This window comes from Anarhichas minor, unplaced genomic scaffold, assembly GCF_050575085.1.
Source record: "Anarhichas minor isolate MPS153535 unplaced genomic scaffold, ASM5057508v1 ptg000074l, whole genome shotgun sequence".
NCBI lineage: Eukaryota > Metazoa > Chordata > Actinopteri > Perciformes > Anarhichadidae > Anarhichas > Anarhichas minor.
In genome coordinates this window covers 11,210,089-11,220,000 of record NW_027466520.1, presented here as the reverse complement: position 1 = coordinate 11,220,000, position 9,912 = coordinate 11,210,089, and positions in this window count along the sequence as shown.

Sequence of the window (9,912 nt, the reverse complement as noted above, 5' to 3'; positions counted from 1 at the left end):
ATTTCTGCAACAAAAGATTTTGGTTTCAGCGACATTTCAAAGTGGCTCTTCGGTTTCATTTAACAGCATTTGAGAATGAACTGAAAGAAAATCCTCGATAAGTAGCACGAATGCTACCACTATAGCCTACATACATGGCATCCCATCCCTAAAGCAAGACTTGTTTGTTTTAACTGTATGTGTGCATATACGCACAGTTCAGTTCTGGTCGTTCCGTTCTTTATTGGCATGAAATACAACAGTGTTTGTTGCCAAGGCAAAACACAAATCTCTCTCTCGCACTCTTTCCGTCTGCCTCCCTCAGTCGTGGGAGAATGACAGGTGTCCTGGTCCTGTACTGTGGCCCCTCTGGAAGACAAAGCAGCTGGTTAGGACCTCGGGCAGTGTGTGAGTGTGTGTGTGTGTGTGTGTGTGTGTGTGTGTGTGTGTGTGTGTGAGAGAGAGAGAGAGAGAGAGAGAGAGAGAGTGAGAGAGAGAGAGAGATTTGGCGGTTACATATTTTACAATAAGATAAAGGAGGCTTTTTACACCACTATAACTAGTTCAATCCCTGAGACTCAGATGTTGTATGCCATGACTTGGTGGCAGTGGCATAAACTGGCATTCACTTGTCATGAACTTAGTCCGAGTAATCCCATTCTTCAAACATTCATTTTCCTATTCAACATGTTTCAGAATATCCAGTATTTGTAACACTCAAGGATTGGCCAGTTTTCATTCTGAATATATCAATTTCTTTTATTTATTTTTTTATGTGTCGATACAATACTACGGTACATAAACTCGCCATTTTACTATAAAGTGGAGGATGTTAATATGCGCATTACCATTAGCTTTGCATGTATTTAGTCTTGCCATTAATGTTTCCACCACACTTTACCGTTAGGGGAAAAGGTTCTCAATAAACTCAGTGTTGTTACTATTGCTAGCATTGCTCGCAAAGGGTATTGCTAGCCCCAAGCTAATGATCGATTTGCGGCCTAAATCATCACATTATATTAGTGTTACATAATGAAAAAAACAACCAAAAAAAGCAAATTGTCTTTGTCTATTACAGTAATATACCAAATGCATTTACATAACCAAAAACGTCTACTGTCAAAAGACGTCATGCTACAAAGAGAAAGGAGATTGATCCGTTCACATTACTCAGCATAATACAATTGCGTGACTGAGTGAATTCCATACACTTAGCGCTGTCGTCTTCATCGATTCCCCAATAACAGGCTTCACATTAAGTAATTAGGACTGATTAGCAAAGTTTTATATTTATTGTAATACTCTCAGTGCCATGAATTTCATGTCCTTGCTCCAGCTACACAATGTCTGGGTATTGAACGTTTGTCTAACGTATTGGATTATATCACAATCAATATTCACAATGGAAATAATCCCACTGCATCTGAGGCAGCAGAGATTTTCTATTAAAGTTTCTCCAACGTGGTTTCACTCTTAAAGGGTTGAGTTATGAAGGACGTTACATACACTGACATATGATGACTAAAACAAAATGCCTCTGAAGTTTAGGGATTTGTGCCTCCTGGTAGGTTTCATATGTGAATAACTCTTATGTCACCAGTGATGAAGGTTGCTGCTTTAGGCTAAGTCCTTTAAAACAAACAAATGTCATTCATTAAGTCATGTTGTCTGTCCGTCTGCCTTGCAGCTTGTCTGTCTATCTGCTCGCGCTGCTGCCTTTATGTCTGTGTAGATAGATGGACGGATGGATGGATGGATGGATGGATGGATGGATGGGTAGGTAGGTAGGTAGATAGATAGATGACGCATCATAGAGAAAGGGGAGACGCTAGCCTGTCACTCTGACAGCTCAGATCTCCCTGCAATCCCATTCAAGTAACAGATGCAGATTTTCCCAGGCCCCGCGTCAATATAGGGACACACTCCCACTCACACACACACACACACACACACACACACAGACTGCTGCCTCAATGGGGACAGCCGCTCAACTGTTCTGGAACAGAACACATCACACGCTCTCCGCTCGCTGTCATTTTACTAACAGTAGTCCCAACAGCAGTTCCTACCCATACTTGTCAACCAGCCAGCCAGCCGCTGAACGACTACCTCCTGCTACCCACTGTGGTGAAAGTGAACAGTACATCCCAGCTTCCTAACATGCAACATAATCATGTCGGACTGTTTTTACTTTTTGCATTATTCTTCAGGGCCTCAAAGGCCACGGGTTCACCCAGTGTAAATTGGTTTGTGTTTGATTAAATGCAAATTTGCATGGGAATATGTAGCACAGGAATTTATAATTACTATGCACAATCGACTGTTGAGGCAATAAACGATGCAGATATGACTGGTCACTTCTACAATGTGGCTATATTTTTAACAACCCTCTCTGAGCTCAGTGGCTGGTTCATCTCTCCTCCCTGAGACACCCATTTGGTTTTTGGTTGACATTAACTTTTGTGTTTCTACACCATACAACATTGCATACTCACTTTTCCACTCATGCACTTACTTACACCGTTGAACTTACTAACTCCACACGCCACTGTTTAGTGAATGAATAATTAGTTAAGTGGCTCTCCCTCTTTTGTCATGGCCGTGCAGTCCGGTTTGTGACATTGGTGAATTATTTTCATGTGGAATCTGCAATAAAAGCTTCATATCCAAAGTCAAATCCATTAAAATTCAGAGGAGAAATGCATAACGGCTATGAGCAACTTTCCTAAAGGATAAAAGAGGACAACGTGGCCCATGACAATTTGGGACAAATTCAATGTGAACCGTATGGTCAGCTACGAAGAACAAAATGCTGTAAATGAACAAAAATATGTTATAACTCATTTTTCCCATGCAGAAAGAGTGCATGTGTAGCATTTCCTGCATGTGCTTTCTCACTTGTCTTTGATGTGTTTTGGAAGATATTTTTTTCACATAAAATCCATGTGTCTGTTATAAGTGTGTCTGATCCTCAACAAAATAAATGACTTTGGTTTGGAGTTAGCAGCTTAGAGAAACAAGGAACAGAACTAGTAATGACCATTTACAGCACCATTTGTGTCTATGTGCGTGCGTGCACATGCTCGTGACTGTAACGGTGCATCTATGTGTGCGACCACGTGTGTGTTTATGTATTTGTGTGCCTGTGTGTTTCTGTGTTTGTGTTGTGTGCTGAGCTTGGCACCGGTTAACGGTGCCAAATAATGTGCTCTGTTGAAATTTTAATCACCTGCAAGTGCAAAACAAGAGCAATGCAATCAGGACCTAATTAGCACAGCAATTAACACCTCTCTCTCACACTTTGTGTGTGCCAGAGCTCTCACACTCTCAGCTCATGCGATTGCAGGTCCTCGTTTCATTAGCATTTATGCTTTGATTGAATATGTTTTATTTATCAGCAAACATTTGTTTGTTGTTCTTGTTGTGGTGGCACCGCTAGCTCCCTGGGTCCCAGCTGCCTGTTGATTTCGATCAGCTACGTGTTTGGTTTCGAAATGAAATTGGGAGTATTTATTTCATCTATTTTCCCATTAATATATTCACATGTAACAGTTCACTTGATGCATATTGAAAAAACATACATACATAAACATACTCATACATAGCAGCATTTTCGACAATTTTAATTTTAATTTTGTCAACTAAGGAATTTGTACAATGATTAAATCCAATCCAGTGAAACAAATTAATTGGTAATGTTAATTAATTAAATACGATTATCTTCTATTTCAGTTACTGCAAAGGCAGGCGTAGAGTGACAAGATTATGGGTAATACAAGTATTACCTTAAGTCTACATTCAAAACATAGTCTTTACATATAGGATTGTCTCAAAAAATCCAACAGTCTCAATGTGAAGTAAATCATATGGAATCTCTGGTTGACTGAGCAGTTGGTGCCGTACACGCGTGCCTGACTGTCCATGCAATAACTGTAAATTTGAATAATTAGATTTTGATTGGCACATGTGACAATTGATCAGTGACCCAAGAAAACGATTGATTACTGTATTTTGACACCCTGTTAGTTTTCCTGTGAAAATGCATATTTAGCAATACTTGTGATTTGCAAACGCACGCAAGCCCACACATTTTATTTCATTCGATTTATGCATGACACCTGAGGAAGCACACGTGCAACTGTAGATTTTGGAACATGCACATGCATAACTATGCGTGTTCTGTACCGAACACACATTCGTAGAGTGTTTGCTGAGTTTGTGTCTTACAGTTTTGGTTTAAGTGACGACCACGCGGACGAGGTCACTGATGACTATTGATCAGGCAACTGCTCAGCCAGCCGGCCGGGTCTGTCATGTGGGGAATGGGGATAGATTTGTGTGTCACTGTCCGTCTGACTGCAGGCCTCCCGGGGAGTGGACGTGTGTGTGTGTGTTTTCATCTGTGTGCATGTGTGTTTGTGCATACTGGCCTCACAAACACGCTGGGTTATCCATTACAGCCTGTCCAGCAAACCAATAAGCTTCACTTCAACTTGAGAAATATTAACTTTCCCCTGGATGGCAAGCTAATTATGGCTGTGGAGTCCCCACACCTAATGCTGTCCTAGGTACACGGTGTCACTGCTGGGAAGGCAAGTCAACCCCAATGACATCTGATCAATGCATTGAGCTATAGATGATTGAGGAAGGGATTTGACTTATCTGTTTTATGTCACTGGCTTTTTTGTAGCAGGACATGATGAGATATTTGTTTGTTCAATCAATGTTAATGTTCAAACTGTTGTCTTTGTTGTCTTTTGATAATACATACGGAATAGATGATAAAAATCCATCTTGTCATTATGAAGAAAATGTGGTTAAATTCTACAAATTTTGAGTGAAAGCACTAGTCCCTTTCATCAACAGACAAGGAAACACCCCCGCCATTTTTTGTTGGATTCTGTTTTTAAAGCGATATCATCATATCCATGGCATGTACAGTTGTTCAGACCCAGACATTGATGAAGGAAACCGTCTGCCGCTCCGTTCAGACAGGAAGTCTTGTTGCCAGTGTAAGAGACTTTGTTAGCGCTCCATTTATTCTTGCAGATCTCAAATCATGGCAGCGTCTTTGGTGGTATTCTGGGTAATTTAATGTGCCAGGGCGCCGCAGATCTAATTTGAGTTGAACAGATACAGTTTTAGTAGGCAGCGGGTGACATCACTTCCCTCTCAGTATGCATTCTTTGGCATCTGTGTCATCAGCCTAATTTGGGGATTTAACAGATGACTTATTGTAGTCTGATTGTGTGTCTTGAGTTGAGGATACACGTCTTGGGGTCAACCATAACTTCTGTAATCCCCCTGAAACCCCGAAACAAGTGTTAATGTAGGACAACGGTGCCGTTGATCACTCAACCCCCTCTGCTCCAATCCCTAAGTCTTTCTCAAAATATCTCATTATCTGTCATACCAATGATCATTATGACCACTAGTGATGAATGTAGAGTATTCTATCATGTGAGCTGGAGCTGGAGCTTCCTAAAAAGGCACTCGGACACCCCAGATGTGAAAACACAAACTCACTTGCACACATGTGCATACAGAGAGCACGATTGTTCAATTCGGATTAAAGCATATAAACCACATGAGGGGATGGAGTTAACGCAGTTTGGCGAGAGAAAATCTGAAGAGCGAGAAAGCATGAAGACGAGGCAACACGCAAAGTACCAGAGCGAGGGAGATGTTTACTTCGCCGACAGCCATCTGATCTGATGCCATTATGCAAGAACCACGCGTATTTTCAAGAAGAAAGGAGAGGGGAAGACAGCAAGACAGAGAATCGCGTATGCCATCAAAACCCCCTTGGGGCGTCTGTGCTTTTTTGGCGTTCCAGAGCGATGCAGCGATCAGGCCGCGTGTGTGACCATGACTCCCTGACGCTGCCTCCCCTACTCGGCCACAGTTCAAGACCAGAGGTTGGGAAGCTCCCTCGTCTTTGACACGATTTTCTCAATTTTCTGCTTGACCGTGGTGGGAAGCGTATGAAAGCACGCTCTGTGCGTTTTCCAAGGCTCGGTGCGTGGTGGCTGAATCCCCTTCACAGATGGCTCTGTGTCGAGCGACGACTGCTGCCCCACAGATGGAGGACGAAAAAGGAGAAAATGGCAGCGGTGTTTGAACGAAGAGCCTCCACTCGCTCCCGGTTTTTGTCACATATGAGAGAGTCTCAGAAAAAACAAATTATCTTTCATGCGTCAGTGTCATTTTGACACACGGAATCTCATGTTTGTTCTCTTTATTCGGATGCACGCATGTTGTGTTTCTGTATTCACTAGTTGCTATCCCAACACTAACCAGTTTTAGGGCCTACTCGTGGGAAAGAGGACATTGAAAGAGAGACACCGCAGAACAGCAGGAGAGAGTGAAAATATGAGTCATTAACATTATCAAAGACATCTGTTGATATATTTGCAGTTTATTTCCACTGACAACAAACCTCTTTTTTTGGGTGCTCCAGATTTAATTTAAAAGTGTTTTTGTATAAAGCACTTTTGAAATGGAAACGCACGATGAAACCTGAGTCTGTTTCAGTGTGATTGATGCTTTGCTGCCTTCAAGGTAAATTCCACACTTGGATCCTTTTACACTCATGAATCAACAATGTTCAGTGTCAGATTATTATGTCATCAAGTGCTGTGATTTACTTTGAATCTGAATTATCCATCTCAGCTGCTTATTTCCCAACAACCAACCAAATGCAACGTACATTTGTTCTGAATAGAGTTGGGGAGATAAACTAATGGGATTTGGTGCAACTTGATCCTGGGCCATGTAAAGATGTGGTTAAGTGTATCTAAACTATCTTTACCAACAAGCTATAATGATGTTATGTTCATAATTGACATGGATATTGTATCCTCTCTCCCTCTCTCTCTCCACTATGACACAAAAATAGATCTTTACACAAACATGATTGCTATGTGGGACTTTATTACGGCCAACACTCATATTGAAACTGTTGCAGTTATTATCTGCTTAATGACAAATTCATCTGACTTGCTATCGGATTCAGAGCGAAGACACCGGGGACCTCTTTTGGGTTCTTAATTTGGAGCATATTTTCACTCGGGAAATCATACTTCCTTGTCTCATTCTCACCAGAGACTTCGCTGCTGTTTTGTTTTTTTTTAGTTTACTAACAGTGGCACGGTACAACCGGGCCTATGATGGTAGGCCTTATTTGGGAGGATAATACAAGAAATTAATGGATGTAGAGTATTTCATGATTTCACACACATTTCTGTGTGGGATATCTGTAATATTCTGGTCCAAAAACCAAAACAGCAATTTGGATATCACCGTGCATCAAGTGTTTTTAATGAGTTGATTTAGGTTTCCAATTTGTCTTTCTTTTTCTTTTTTTGCTTACCCCCATTTTTCTTCCATGCTCTCTGTCTATTTCTATCACCGTCTCTCCGTACAGTAAAGTCTGCCAGCTTGTCTCACATTATTTCATTACCTTAACTTGGTCAGCGTATTTCCGGACCCAACGCTTTTCTCCTCTCTATCTACACCTTCTCCTCTCCCAATCCTCTTCCAGCATTTCCCCAGACCTAAACCTAAAGAAAAGCTGCATCAGCTATCATCAAGGCTTGATGAACAGATTTAAAAATGGAGTATTGCCCAGAGACAAATTTATCCTATGAAGGGGGGGTTCAAACCTGGCAGAGGAACTTGGTGTGATCATCCTGGTTTCCTGAATAGACCTGCATCTACATGAACACACTTATCATTAACATATCCATGATTTACAAATATGAAAGTTAAGAAAATAATATTGCAATGTAAATGCAATTTCAATTCCTTAACACAGTTTGACTTGTGTTGCCCACTTGCATGCACAAGCACCAGCGTACTGTGCAGTCTCAATTAGTTTACAGAGCAATATGGAGGAAAGGAATGTGTCAAGTTTATTTAGATGCTTCCCCCACCTCCCCCACCATCTCTATCTCTCCAGCTCACCAATGGAAGTAGGTAATTAGGAGTGAGAGCGTGGGGGTCGGGGGGGGGGGCTGGGAGGTCCTATAATCTTTTGCTGAGAAGGCACCTTGTCCTCTCCCCTGTTTATAACATCATCAAAGTTGTGCCTCTGGGGGCCCCCAGCTTCGTTAATAATTTAGGTGCAGGCTGGCCTAGCTGGCTGAGGCAGGAAGCCCTTACTTATTGAGTTTGTAAACCATGTGATGATTTACGAGAACACCTTTGCGTTCGTCACGCTCATTAAATGGAATACTCTCTTTTTCTGTGGCCGTGTTTAATCAAGAACGTGAAGGTAAACAGTGCGTCTCTCCATCACATACAATTGCGCTGTGCAGGGTAACCAGGCTGAGACACGGTGGGATATAGAAGCAGCAGGTAGGCAGAGAGGCCGAGGGTCAAAGGGGATGTAACAGAGGTAAGACGGCAAAAATGAGGAGGGATAATAAAAACAGATAAAAGAGAAAGCATATGCATCAGACCAGTAGTGACCTTTCACTTATTGTTGTAATCAGCTGGTTTAAATTGCACACTTCTGACCTGTTGAGTTGTTCTTCTTGACCGCAGCTGCATACAAAGTTTGAAAACCTGCAATGAAATATAATTTTCTATCCACATTTTATCCAGTCATTTATTATTCAACAATGTCTTTTATAAATTAATTCCTCATCTAAAGGCAATAATGTATCCCAGAGTTTCCCTTACGATTGAATAAATGGGGTGGGTCACCCTGCCTAAAGCAGCTGCTAACCCACCTAAAATCATTTCATTAGTCTGCTGCGGTGGAAGGCGCTTTCACCCTGATGAGAATAAAATTCTGGTGGATCCTGTAATTGTTTGGCATTAAAAAGGTCACATTTAATGATACACAAAATGAAAATCAGTACATAAATGCAGAGAGTATCTGCTTTCGGTATCTGGCATTCAAAAACCTGTGCTATAGAGAGAGTTACGGTGCTGGAAGGTGGTATATTAAAGTTTCACTTGGCAGCTAGCTTGGACATGGTGTGGAGGGTAAGTGCTTCACGCTCAGATGGCAGTCAAAGTGGGTTGTCTGACCTTCATACAGCACCTTACACCCCAGTTTAGCTTATGGAATTGATTGTGATATGGCATGGCAGAGCCCGGGCCAGGGGACTATACACAGCAAGGGGCCGTAGAAATGGAATATTTCTTCACCTCAGGATTTATGGCTTTTAGAAAGTTGCTCGCTGCATGTGGAGTGGATGATTGGACAGTGTCTGTGTGTGTGTGTGTGTGTGTGTGTGTGTGTGTGTGTGTGTGTGTGTGTGTGTGTGTGTGTATGTGCTGTATATTTGTCTGCGTGGTGTAATCGAGAGGGAATGTGTGGTAAAGGTGAGGTTGAGTACATGTGCCAGTAAGGAGAGGAGGAAAAGGGAGATAAAAGAAGAGAAGGACAGAAAACAGTGAAAAAAAGTGAGTGATGGAGAAAGGAGAAGAGAGGTGGCGGGGGGGGGGGGGGGGGGGTTGTTGTAACTATGGTAATAGTTAGTTATTACCATATGGTAATAACTTTTTATTGTTACGTTGTAAGATAGCAAACACGTAACTAATAAGATCCTATTAAATTTGCACCAGCAGTTATAGCATGGGATGGTTGGTGGCAAACATTTACCAATATTTATTTGAGTTTGAATTATGTTTGTAACCCTCCCTGAAGGCAGGGCAGCTAAAGAGCTGTGTTTGTTTTACTGGCTTGGCTGTTGTTTTAGAGTCAGTTAGGCCAAATTAACACCATTACATCTCTTCTTTAAACACACATTATGTTGTTTAAACCACCTATAGCATGTTTGCTCAAGAAGCAACCATCCATCTAGGCAATTATTGCAAATATGTCCCAGGAAAGTTTGAGTGTAAACATGCAATCTTTCCTCTTCCTCGCCACGTAGATAAATCCACTTGATAGGCGTCTGTCACAATTTAGAGGCCCAC